This window comes from Maniola hyperantus, chromosome 22 (genome assembly GCF_902806685.2).
Source record: "Maniola hyperantus chromosome 22, iAphHyp1.2, whole genome shotgun sequence".
Classification (NCBI taxonomy): Eukaryota; Metazoa; Arthropoda; class Insecta; order Lepidoptera; family Nymphalidae; genus Maniola; species Maniola hyperantus.
The window spans coordinates 1,602,539-1,615,341 of NC_048557.2; the positions used below are offsets into that span (position 1 = coordinate 1,602,539).

Here is a 12,803-nt window from a genome sequence, read left to right on the forward strand (position 1 = left end):
TATACCCCGAGTGCACGTGAGCGCGGGGACGGTGCAGGGCGTCCCCTCCCCGATTACCATCTCGACCTTACGTAGTACGTATGTAAGATTTATTTATCTTAACCCATAAGCCGATTCACTACCGACAATGGGTTCTAACTTCCCTCTCGGAATGAGAAGAGTTTCAGCCATAGTTCTTACGATGTTTTTCCTTATCACTGTTAAAACAATGCTCAGAACGCATACTAAATTGAGCTTCCGAGTGACGACCTACGTTGGCTCTTTGATTTTCTTAAAGATGTGAGTTTGACTACGAGTAAGTTCACGGCAGTTTCCACAAGTACCTACTTTTCCCCGTTTCAGAAAATAGTAACTCTCGGTAATCCTAATCCTACTAATATTATAAATGTGAAAGTGTGGATGTTTGGATGTTTGTTACTCAATCACGCAAAAACGGCTGAACGGATTTGGATGAAATTTGAAATGGAGATAGATTATACCCTGGATTAATACATAAGCTACTTTTTATCCGGAAAATCAAAGAGTTCCCGCAGGATTTTGAAAAATGTAAATCCACGCGGATGAAGTCGCGGGCATGAGCTAGTTTTTGGATAATTGCTACATTATAGTTTCTTAAATATCGATAAAAATATCTCCATAAACTTATTATTAAGATCGCCCTCCATTGTGTAATAATTTCAAATTTCAATATACGATATAATATTTCCATAACATTCTATACCTACATAAAGCAAGCGACGTCAAATAAATCGGACAACTAAAGGAAATCCAAGTTTCGGGATCGCAAAAGGGAAACGTATGCAGATTTATTGATACGATATAGGCGAAAAGGATTCTTTACAAGAGATTCCCGGGGCTTTGGGATGCCTTTCTCTGGTGAAATAAGTTTTCCAGCGTTATTTGGGATTTGGCGGTTACTATCGGTATAATATCAGTGATATTACGAGTATGTACAGATGTTTTCATATTACGAGTACGGTGAAGGTTATGTCATTCTGGGGTAAGTGTAGACTAGGTAGGTTAATGTTGACTTTTTGTATTAGGTATTAATCTTAATAACAGTATCAGAAACATCAATTAGGTCGACCACCATTGGCAACAGCTATTGCCTGAGCTTTTCTTTATCGTTTTTTTCATCAGATGAAAGCCTAATTTTCTATCGAGACTCGACAGCCAAACGAATTGAAGAAAGCTTGGACGTTTTTTAAGCAATAGTTATACTAGTTACCAGAGAAGCTAAACGCTCAAGGTTTCATCCTCTAGCCAGTATTACACGAAGTTCAAAGTTGAAAAGTCAGTGTAGAGCGAACAAAGTTAAGATTTAGTCTTTCCACGTACAGGTCAAATCGCTAAGTCTAGAAACTAGACATTTCGCAAGTAGGTTCTCTCATTAATATAGACTAGAGACAAAGTAATGTGGTGGAGTCTACGACCTACGTTAATGAAAGAACCTAGATAATATTAAGAATCCCCAATTAAAAAATCTAAATACCAGGCGGACGAAGGCGTGACTTGAACACAGCTGACCTATTTGCGTCTGTTATTGTCGTTCGTTGCCTCGGAAGAAGGTACGAGCTCCCAAAGTTCAAATAAAATTATAAATATGCAAGAAATGTACCAGGAATGCATAAACGAAACGTTGTAGCGAACGCAACCGAATCGGACCAATGGGTGCTAACATAACTCGTCTGTAGTGAAATATGTTCTTGGCCAAACGCCTCGCATATTGGGTGGAAGGCACGTTAACCCCATTTTTTATTTTTGACGAAAATTTATGTTAAAAGGATATTTACACGGCTTTATCAGTGGAAAGCGAAATATGGCAGTCTCGTGCGTGAAATATAATATGAGACCGCAAATGTTTATGTTCACATTTCATATCGCTTTTAAAACATTGCTACATTTGCACAAAAATATCTTGCTCTTCAAAATTTACTCATGAATTCAAACGTCGCACGAAAAAAAGAGATCCGTAGCTAGCTACGGATCTCTTTTAGAAAAATATTTGCAGTAAGTATATTTTTTAACTGATGCAAAGTTTAGTTATAAAGTTATGAGAAAGCAGTGACTATAAAAAGATCTGATACATCTAAGAATATAAACTACTTATCTATACTTTCCTATAAATTCCTACCCGCGCACATAACATGCGTGGGTTAGGTAGGTTTCATGCACCATGTGTAGTGTAGGCATAATAATTATTGTGGTCAGTAAATCTTGCAAAAAAAAACCATTCAGTGAATTTTTTTTAAAAATATGAAAGTTCCGATACAAAAGAAACTTGAAGCAATTTTCCCTCGCGCATATTTTGTTTGACTGCATAAAGCAGCCTGTGATGTACCAACACAAAGGCAACGCTTGAAGGCTTCTTTTTCTGTTGACACGCATACCTACTTTGTTGGAATAATGTTCTAGAAATAGTTTTAAGTGAGTCCATTTTTTTTTAAGTGAGTATGGGTTTAATGAAACCACTATACCCCTTCCGAGTAAGCTCGCTTCCATCTTAGACGGCAACATTACTTACCATCAGGTGAGATCGCGGTTAAGAGCTAACTTGTATCGTAAAAAATATATAGAAGTTAGCAAGTAACGTAAGGTCCAATGCATACTCTAGGAGTAGAGTGGGTCCAAATTCTTTATAATAACTATGTACTTAAAGTAATCTATGTGTAGTTTGACATACTGTTTGTAATACATCAGCAATTCACGTGACCAGGGGCGTCCAATGCGCCTCGCGCCACCGCCATCATCAAAGCATACAAAACTTACCACCAAAACTTAACATCAAAGCATACCGCCGATGGGAGTTGGTTCCACAGTTTGCACGTGCGTGGAAAGAAGGATCTGGCGCAGCGGACGGTCGAAGTGCACCAGACACCCAGATGGTGAGGGTTCTAAGTTTCTTCCGGAAAAGAACAGTTTTTTCTTATAAATAAAATCTTCTAGATTGATAAAACCTAAAGAAATTTATTATTTACTACGTTCCCTGCTAAAAACAGCATCGCTTATTTTCATTTTCTATAAAATCTGTTAGAATACGTCAACGTTTATGTCTAGAAGGTATATGTATCTAAGAGATGCTATATATCTCCGATAAGAGGTTCCCCGGGGAAGATTAAATGCCACTCGATCCATTATCCCTCACTATACGAATAAATAGTGGGACGGCTCCCCTTGGGGTATGGATACTTTATCTCAATGCTTATTCCTTCCTGTCTCATATAAGTTGGGGCAGATTTGCTTTTATTGCAAGGCAAAATTCGTCGTTGTCGTTAACCAGGCACGTCCACTGCTGGACATAGGTCTCATGTAGGGACTTCCACATGTCACGGTTTAGCGCCGCCTGGATCCAGCGGCTCCATATGACTCGGTAAATGTCCCATATCCATCTAATAAATTTTTAGAATATAAACTAATTTTTCTTTTTACAAAGGCGTCTCCTTTGAAAACCGCCGCATTTAATTTTCAGTATGTTAATTCAGCTATATATGTCAAAGTCCATAAAGCTGAGTTTAAATGGTTATTAGAAATACTAGTCTACACTTCACTATGTCTGTATGCGTAAGCTATATTATAAAGTAGGCATATCTCTTATAGAAAGAAAGTCTTAATAGAAGCTCAATCTTATTGTAATTTTAATCTGACTGGTTCCACGATAAAACGAAAGAATTCCTTAGATCCGCAAATCCCAATTTATTCCCTCTTAGGACAAGATAAGTATAAATCGAAGAAAATGCAATAAACAGTCATTAGCGTGGAAATATCATTCGGGAAAAATCACGGTGGCTTTTTCTCGATTTAAGTAAATCTCAGTGAAATACAGAGATGTTTCGACGCGGACCGTCGTAATGACCCTCCAGCTCAAGTAGTAATGAAGCGCAGGCTTAGTACGAGTTTTCTCGATAACTTTAATAGACAAGGAACCAAAAGCTTAATTTGCTATAATCCACTGAAACAGATGAAATCTGTATGGTGCAGCATGCAACATGCACTGCCCGCCCTCCCACTGCTAAACATGCAGGAAAAGCCAGTCACCAAACAAGCAACACGCACCCCACAAATCCCAAAACACACTCTACGCACGTTTTGCTCCGACACTGGAACATCCTCAGGAGATAGACCTTACGTGATGGTGGTGCGTATTGCTTGTTTGGTGGCTGGCTTTTCCTGCACGTTTAGCAGTGGGAGTGCAGGCGCTGCATATCGACTGGTGAGGTGACTTCACTTCCTTGTGTAAAGGGTGGAGTCCGCCTTTTCATCTACACTCTACCCAAAACAACTATAAATCGGTAGTGCTGAATAAATGATTTTATAACAGGGACTTTTAGGCTCATTTTCTCTGAGGGTACAGTGTCCCGATTCTGGAAATCGATCAACGTTGTCGAATTTTTGCGAATTCGTACTAAAGGATCAGATCATTCCGTTCGAAACTCATCAAAAACCACTTCCCATGTTTCAACAGTTTAAACTGCTCGCAATGTTATTGTGATACCTAAAGATTTTGCCATTTTTCATTGGAAATATTGAGTTCCGACTCTGAAGATAATATCTTCCGGCGACTCGTGACTCCAATATCATTAAATTTATATTGCACGAGTAAAAAACTCGTTGTATTTCAAACCTAGATTATTGTCCACTTCTTTTTCCTTGAACGACAGGCATTTTCAATATGCCTAGTTACGGCGCGCGGCGGTTACGTACTCCACGTGAACGTCCACCTTCTAATCGAAGGTCGGGGGGGTTCGATCCCGGGCACGCGCCTCTAACTTTTCGGAGTTATGCGCGTTTTAAGTAATTAAATATCACTTGCTTAACTGTGAAGGAAAACATCGTGACGAAACCTGCATGGCTGAGAGTTCTCCATAATGTCCTCAAAGGTGTGTGAAGTCTACCAATCCGCACATGGCCAGCGTGGAAGAATATGGGTAAACTCTTCTCACTCTGAGAGGAGACCGGTGCTCTGCAGTGAGCCGGCGATGCGTTGATCATGATGATGAAGAAATAACAGTGCACACTGAACAAAGATTGAAACCGGGTTAGTAAAACTTTCATCATCATCATCACCATCAACCAATAGACGTCCACTGCTAGACATAGGTCTCTTGTAGGGACTTCCACACGCCACGGTCTTGCGGCGGCGCCTGAATCCAGCGACCCCCTGCGACTCGTCTGATGTCGTCCGTCCACCTAGTGGGGGGTATTTCAAAGTAAAACTTTATGCGACTGATATTCCTCCTGGAGACTATAATGTATTCTGAGCTGGAGATAAGATGCGTCAGTTGACCGTCAGATCTTGAGAGATACGTAAGATGGCTGGACAGAGAAAAATGGAGGCATACCGGGTAAACGATAAATAAAGGAAAATCCAACACGTGTATGCTATTTATGCGATTGCGTAAAAAGGGTTCCGTATAACGTGCTTGATTTATGATACTGCGATACAAAATTTACTATGTTATTGCTATGGTACAAACATTGTAAGCATTGGAAAAATGTATATAAGGAAAATTGGAAATAATGTAACAATGTAGTAATTCAATGTTACTTACATTGACTTATATATATTACTTCGTATGGACAGGCCCATTTAACAAACAAAATGGCACCGACTCATTGGTGCTTTAGCACCAATGCAACCTCTGTGACGTCTGTATTTCAAACGGGTCGTTCATTAGTATCTAAGAGGTGGCCCTGATTTATTTGGTTCAAATACCGTGAAAAATTTTGTTCGCTTGGGCTTATCTTGTCATTTATATCGATGGTTACTAAGTTACACAGAGTAATTATATTATGAAATAACATCACCTCTAAATTAATAAAATGTCATGTCTATTATAATATTATAATAGTCGCAACCGCAAACACTTTTGATTGGTTGACGCTTGCTCAATATTGGCTACAATGCATTGTTGCAACAAGAATACCATAAATTTAGCCAATCACAACTGAGATTGTAATAATGATTAATGCAATTTTACCACAATCGACCAGCAGAAAACTGTTCAGTGTCAAGTTATAAGCACATCAAATAAAATTTTACAAATACTAATCTAGTTTTCAAGTGATCCTATACAAACTATAGAAAATGGTTATTTTCACGGATCCCTGAATAAAGGAGAGTATGAAAGAGCCCAGTGTGTCACGGATTACTTCGGCCGGCCATATTTGAATAAGAATTGCCAATAAGGACCCGGAACAACGATGTTCTCAGAATGTCCTGCTCCCTTGGTATTGATTCTTCAAACATCTCTAGTTGTTCATTTTATATTGTTTGCTTTCAAACAAACAAAAAGAGGAAAAATCAGTCACGTGTAGGTGAGTTTTATCAGTTTTAATTTTTGACTAGAAATACATATTCTGTGAAAATTTCAACTATCTACCTATACGGTTCACGAGATACACAGCCCGCTTAGTAACAGGATCCCATTGGCACCCTTCGGGTACCGAACCCTAAAAATGAAATATTTAATACTAGATTTTGGTGAACTCGAAGTAGATTTAAAAGGCCGACCTCGGATCGGAATCCATTATCGAAATGTTTTAATTAGTAACATTTAGGGCGCGGTAGATCCCTGTTGTACTATAAATCAACCCCTATATTACGGCGCTTAGGGCGAGTTTTAATTAGTTCACGCCTCGGACGGCGAGAGAAAAATCTTTTAAGGTAACGGTAGGACTGAACAGGCAGGGTACGATAACTTTTTTTAAACATTGTTGATAAATCTTATTTGTTGTTTGCCTGCGACCTCACTGAAGCGATAATGCAGAAATGCTAAGATCAGTAGAGCGTACTTTGCTGAGACTGAAGATTTAGCTGAAATGAGACAGATTGTCTCCGGCTTAAATTTATCTAATTTGAACTCTAAGTAAAGTCTTAGCAAAGTCGAATGTCGATGTAAGTAGCTGCGGTCTATAGATCTCAGCCTAATGGTCCAAACGCACTTACACTGCTTAAGCCCATAGATATAATCCCTAATCAATTTCTATGCGGCCTTGTAACGGAATGTTAGAGCGAGGCGGCAAGGCTTTGTGGTTAGGGTGGTAACTAGTCACAGCCGTAGCGTACACTCGTGGTCCCACCATACTAGATCTGAGCTAATTTAGAAACCAGGAATCGTCAGGAGAAAATCCTTTTTAGGTACAAAGGAGGATTTCAGAGGTACGAAAAATCAATGTTTCCTTTTAACTGTTTACTTTCCATTCTATAAATATGCAGGTTCTTCAGTTTTGTTTAGTTATGAGATAATATTTATTAGCTCGTAAAATGCACAAGTGTTGAAAAAAAATTCATATTATATTAAAATTTAAACATTTTAGTGGTTCAAGTTTTAAAATCTAAATGTATGTAGGTAATATGCGTTGCACAGATTCCAAGCGCTACAAAAAAATAATAACATTAACCGAGCTACATTTAGAAGAAGAGTGAATTTTATAATATTTAAAATAATCTACGTGCAATTTTGTTTTCTGAGCGTGCATATTTCATAAATTCTGATATAATAGATGAGATAAAATTAGTACTTCGTTAGGATTTGACATTATAAGCAGGTAAAAAATCAAAAGCAAATCAAATCAAGGCAATTTTCATGGATATATAACTATTTATAAACTTGAAGTGACATAAGCTATTTTTTAATCCGGAAAATCAAAGAGTTCCCACGGGATTTTTTTACAAAACCTACCTAACCTACCTACTAAGTCGCAGATATAATCAGCTAGACCGGTATAAATTAGAATTTAACAGATTTATCTATACTTATATTACAAAGAGGAAAGGTTTGACATAGGCTAGATTTTATTTTCAAAAAAAATTAAAATCCCTACGAACGCTTAAGCTACCCGTGCGAACCGTACCAGTACGTGCGTCGCTAGTATTTAAATAAACTTTTACAAGTACTTTTGAGTCATCAAAATAATTTACCAACTGGTTCGGTATGCCGTTCCTACCGAGAAGAACCAGCAAGCAACTCAGCGGTTGCTCTATTCAAGTGTTCAATTTACCCCGTGCAAGCAAACCCAAAAGCAAGTGCTAGTTGGTAACAATATGGATATTATTATCTGAAAGCTCGCAGGTGGCTTTCCCTTCTCGGGAACTTATTAGATTCAAGCACAATGCGAATCAAACTCGACTCGTTACAAAGTTGTGCGCCGGTTGCCGAGCTTCCCAGATATTGCGAGTTTATTGCTAACTCGATCGCGGTCGAGGTTTATACGTGGAAATTTTATTTTTAGAATCAAAAGCAAAACCATTTCATTAAACCAGTACTCGCAAAACAAGTAGTCCAAACTGAAGTTGCAAACTGATGGTCTGCGCAGGTACAGCCAAGGACATAAAGCCCTGCTAAAAGCTGTTTTAGTTACGTCTCGTAATAAGACAGGACTACTTACTTACCTATCTATTTTGCGAACACTATGCCTACCTATACATATAATAAACTAGTTGAACTGCATGTGATGTCTGTACCTGTAGTATGTTCACTAGGATTTAGATTGCATACCGGTACAGTTTAATTTCAAAGCAAGTCAAGAATGAATAAGTATCTTCTAAGCACGCGCGCTCCATCTTAGGCTGCATTATCACTTGCCAACAGGTCAGCAAAGACGTTGGGAAGACGAGCCGAAACTAACAGCTGGTCTATTCTGGAGAAGGGTGGCACAGGACCGGAAGAACTGGCGACAGTTGGAGGAGGCTTTTGCCGCGAGGCACTCAGAGAGAAATAAAGGCTATTTTCATTTATTTTATTTTATTTACCTACTCGAAATCGACGTTACGCGGTCATTATGTAATTCAGTGGTCACGACAGAGACAAGGCCCAAGGGAAAACGTGAAAACAACATTTGAAACATAAGCAGGGAAAGGTATTTTTTTTTTCTGAATGTCTATACATTTCAAGCAAAAACATTGCCCGCGGTTAGTGGATTTACAAAAATCCTACACAATTCGAACAAAACTCCACCTCGTTACAAAGTTGCTGGGAGGTTGGCGTGTTCTCTATTTTCAGGAACAACCCTATTGCTGGTTTATTACAAACTCGATATCCGAATAATACGAGCAAGTTTATTTTCCGTACACACAAATACAAACTACAAACTTATTTCATGTGAAAAGTACGAACGAATTTTTCGATGTAAAATAAAATATTTTTAGTGTAAAAAAAAATCCTAAAGGCTTGAGCACCCGGGCAATTTTTGTCTCGGCGACAATCAATCTTGCACACATTTACAGATAGCACAAAATTACAGACGCCTTTTTTTTAACTACTTTAAACTTAAGATAGTATTTTTAATCTACACTAATATAATAAACAGGTAAAGTTTGTAAGTTTGGATGCAGTGGCCGAGGGAAAAAGTAATCTTCGGAACTAATGATCTGTACCCGTAGTACAAGATTTTACGTCTCACCAAACCAAACCAAATTCGAGAGTCGAAATACTTCCGCGTTACAGTAAAATGGATCTAAACAGCCTTGAATTAAAGTCAAATATTCAATACCACTGATTTTAATTTCGCAATGTTTCCGCTTGGAGCGCTGGCTGTAGAAGTGTAGACAAACTTGAGCTTTAAAACAAGGCACTTAAGATCCAGTTTACTGTAACGCGGAAGTATTTCGACTCTCGAATTTAGTTTGGTTTGGTGAGACGTAAAATCTTGTACTACGGGTACCGGTTCTAAAAACTCTTTCACTGAAGAAAACTGTCACGCCTTTTTGATCGGTCAGTCATGCGGGAACAGAAGTACTATTTAAACGTGAGCAGGTTGGTTATGGGGGTCACCCTACAATCCTACATGGGGTACTCGAATTCTCTGTGGGAATACCCCACTTCTAATGTACCCCACTGCAAGAAAATCGGTTTCCAAAATAGTCCAGGGAGTTAACGTCACTCGATAAGATTACTTTACTTCAGATTCAGATACAAAAACTTGTGCTCACCCTACATTATCGTCATCAACCCATAGCCGGCTCACTACAGAAAACAGATCTCCTGTCAGAGAGGTTTTTGACCATAATCTACAACGCTGGTCAAGTGCGGATTGGCAGACTTTATACACCTTTGAGTACATTATGAACAACTCTCAGACATGCAGGTTTCCTCATGATGTTTTCCTTCACCCTTAAAGCAAGAGATATTTAATTACCATACCTCCGAAGAGTTAAGAGGTGCGTGCCCGGGATCAAATCCCAGCCTCCGATCGGAAGGCGGACGTCCTAACCACTAGGATATCACAGCTTTATTCTCAGTTGGCTATTCTAGTATCATCTACAAAAAAAATTGAAATTTTACAGTTATTTCGCCTACTGATAGGCTTAGCCGTGGAAATCTCTCTTTCAAATAAAACCTAATGTGTAAAGTTTTCAGCACCATTTAAAACTACAACCATAGCGGGTAGATTGAAATTTTGATACAAAACCACGATGGGCCAAGTTTTGCAGGGATGCGAATCGAATTTAATTTCACCCCAGCCATTCCGATTCGCGAGAATCCCTAATATCTCTTCGGTAATAGCTCTTTTATGAAATAGTTACAAGTACTTTTTAGTTTCGATGGAAACGCTCTGAAATTGCCAATACCTTTTTGTCTCTAGGGTTTTCGGATAATTTTACCCAATTCAGATTTTATTTTAGAACACGATTAAATATTTTTTCAGTAAGTATAGGTACTGTAAAGTTGCTCTGATAAACCGTTTTTCTTATCATTCGAAATTTATACCACACTTCAAAGATACTTGCTAGCAGTCTTCTACAAAGGCCATAAATCTCAGCCAAGAGTAGATAGTATAATAGAGCAGAAAGTAGATACCAACGTTTTTATATCAAATCTTTTAGTAACTTTTATGTGACCGGTTTCCGCATAAAACCATAATCGCACATTTATAAATTACAGTACCCGCCAAGAAATATTGTACACCGACCTTAAGTAAGAGTTAACGGTTTCGTAGAACGATGTCTCTGTCGTTGAGACCACCAAACCCACACATAGGTATGAGTGACAGAGACAAGCCGAAATCTAATTCTAAAGGTCAATGTACAGTATTTCTTGCCGGCAATTGTACAAGCTTTTGCTCGCGACTTCGTATTGGAACCGCTGAGATTTGGAACACCCTTCCAGCATCAGTTTTTCCCTCCAATTATAATATGGGTAGGTACCTTCAAGACTAGAGTGAATAGGCATCTTCTAGGCAAGCGCGCTCCATCTTAGGCTGCATCATCACTTACCACACAGGTCTGATTGCAGCCAAGCGCTAGTCTATAAATTAAAAAAAAATATCAACCTAGGCAAGCACAAAGGCCAAGCTTTCTTCCAGGAGTAAAAATATCTTCTTAGAACCAAATAATGAAGAAATTCTCCGAGTATGGCACTAGGAGCTGGTTATTTGTTTTCGCAATAGCAATAGTAGGTATTGCTTGCGTAGGTCGGTCGATGTCCCCGTACGCCGATATTGAATTCTCAGCAGAAGGCGCTCATGATTGCAAAACTGATACATGCAATATCAGCACATATAATTCAACTGGCCTATGCTCACGACTTCGTCCGCGTGGACTGCACAAATTTCAAACCCCTATTTTACCCCCAAATTTCGTCAAAATCGGTGGAACGGTTGAGCCGTGAAAAGCTAGCAGACAGACAGACAGACAGACACGCTTTCGCATTTATAATATTAGTATGGATAGGTTTGTTTTTTTTAAACATTTACAGTGCTCAATAATTTAACCATTTAACACAACGGGGGCGTAGCTCAGATGGTAGAGCGCTCGCTTAGCATGCGAGAGGTACCGGGATCGATACCCGGCGCCTCCAATGAAACGTTTTTTTTTAAATTTAATATTATTTTTGGTGGTAAGATTACCTATTTAAAATCTCCGAAAGAAAAATAACTAGCAGAAGTGCAAACATGCCGGCACTAAGAAAATCTTGAAAGTGCTTTGAAAGTAACATGTAGCATACCCATCAAATATCACAAGAAAATGAAAAACAAACCTAAAGTAGACCATAAATGTATAATTACTACCATTAGTAGACTACTTTAAAGGCCATACGGCCATAAGGCCAATATATTGTAAGATTAACGTTAAATACTTATAGGGAATGCGTTTTGTTAAGTCCTTGGTTTTATAAAGTTTGTACAGTAGGTATTGATAGGTTTAATAGAGCATATAGTACAAATCTACATTGACACAATAGGTATGATTATTAAAAACTACCATTCGATAGCATCAAGTATACCAGGGTACTATAACATAACAAGGTTTCATTGCTCATTAGTCGCCACTCCAATTAGCTATGTTACAGCGCGATCGTTGTTTAATTGCCTGTTTGTTTATAAGTATCAGGTTGCGTTCGCCACTCGACACAATTGCTATGAGAAAACAAAGCTTTTTCTAGAACGAAAGAAAGAATTGAGAGTAACCTAACATGTAAAAAAAGTAAGATACAAATATTGTAGCCTAATATTTTCTAATCTATATTTTTAAAAGGAAAAGCTGACTGACTGACTGATATATCAACGCACAGCTCAAGCTAATGGACGGATTGGGCTGAAATTTGGCATGCAGACATCCGCTAAGAAAGGATTTCTGAAATTTCAACCTGTAAAGGAGTAAAATAGGGATTTGAAATTTGTGTAGTTAACGCGGACGAAGTGGCAAGCATAGGCTAGTGTTTAATACAATTGTAATCATTTCGCTTAAAATGGCCGCATATCTAATCGCGCCGAACAAGCCGCACTTGCACGAACACTTTGTGTATATTTTGTATGAAGCTAAACAAAACAGTATTAATCCTAGGCCAATTAAATAAACAGTG

At 38.5% G+C, this 12,803-nt stretch overlaps 1 protein-coding gene and 1 non-coding gene across 20 annotated transcripts in view; one reads left to right on the forward strand and one right to left on the reverse strand.

Moving 5' to 3' along the window:
• The window catches only part of rg (A kinase anchor protein rugose), a 530,630-nt gene that overhangs the window by 263,418 nt on the left and 254,409 nt on the right, over positions 1 to 12,803 (reverse strand). The window lies entirely within an intron of this gene.
• On the forward strand, positions 11,726 to 11,798 carry TRNAA-AGC (transfer RNA alanine (anticodon AGC)). Its single transcript has one exon. It is a non-coding gene; the product is annotated as a tRNA-Ala (tRNA).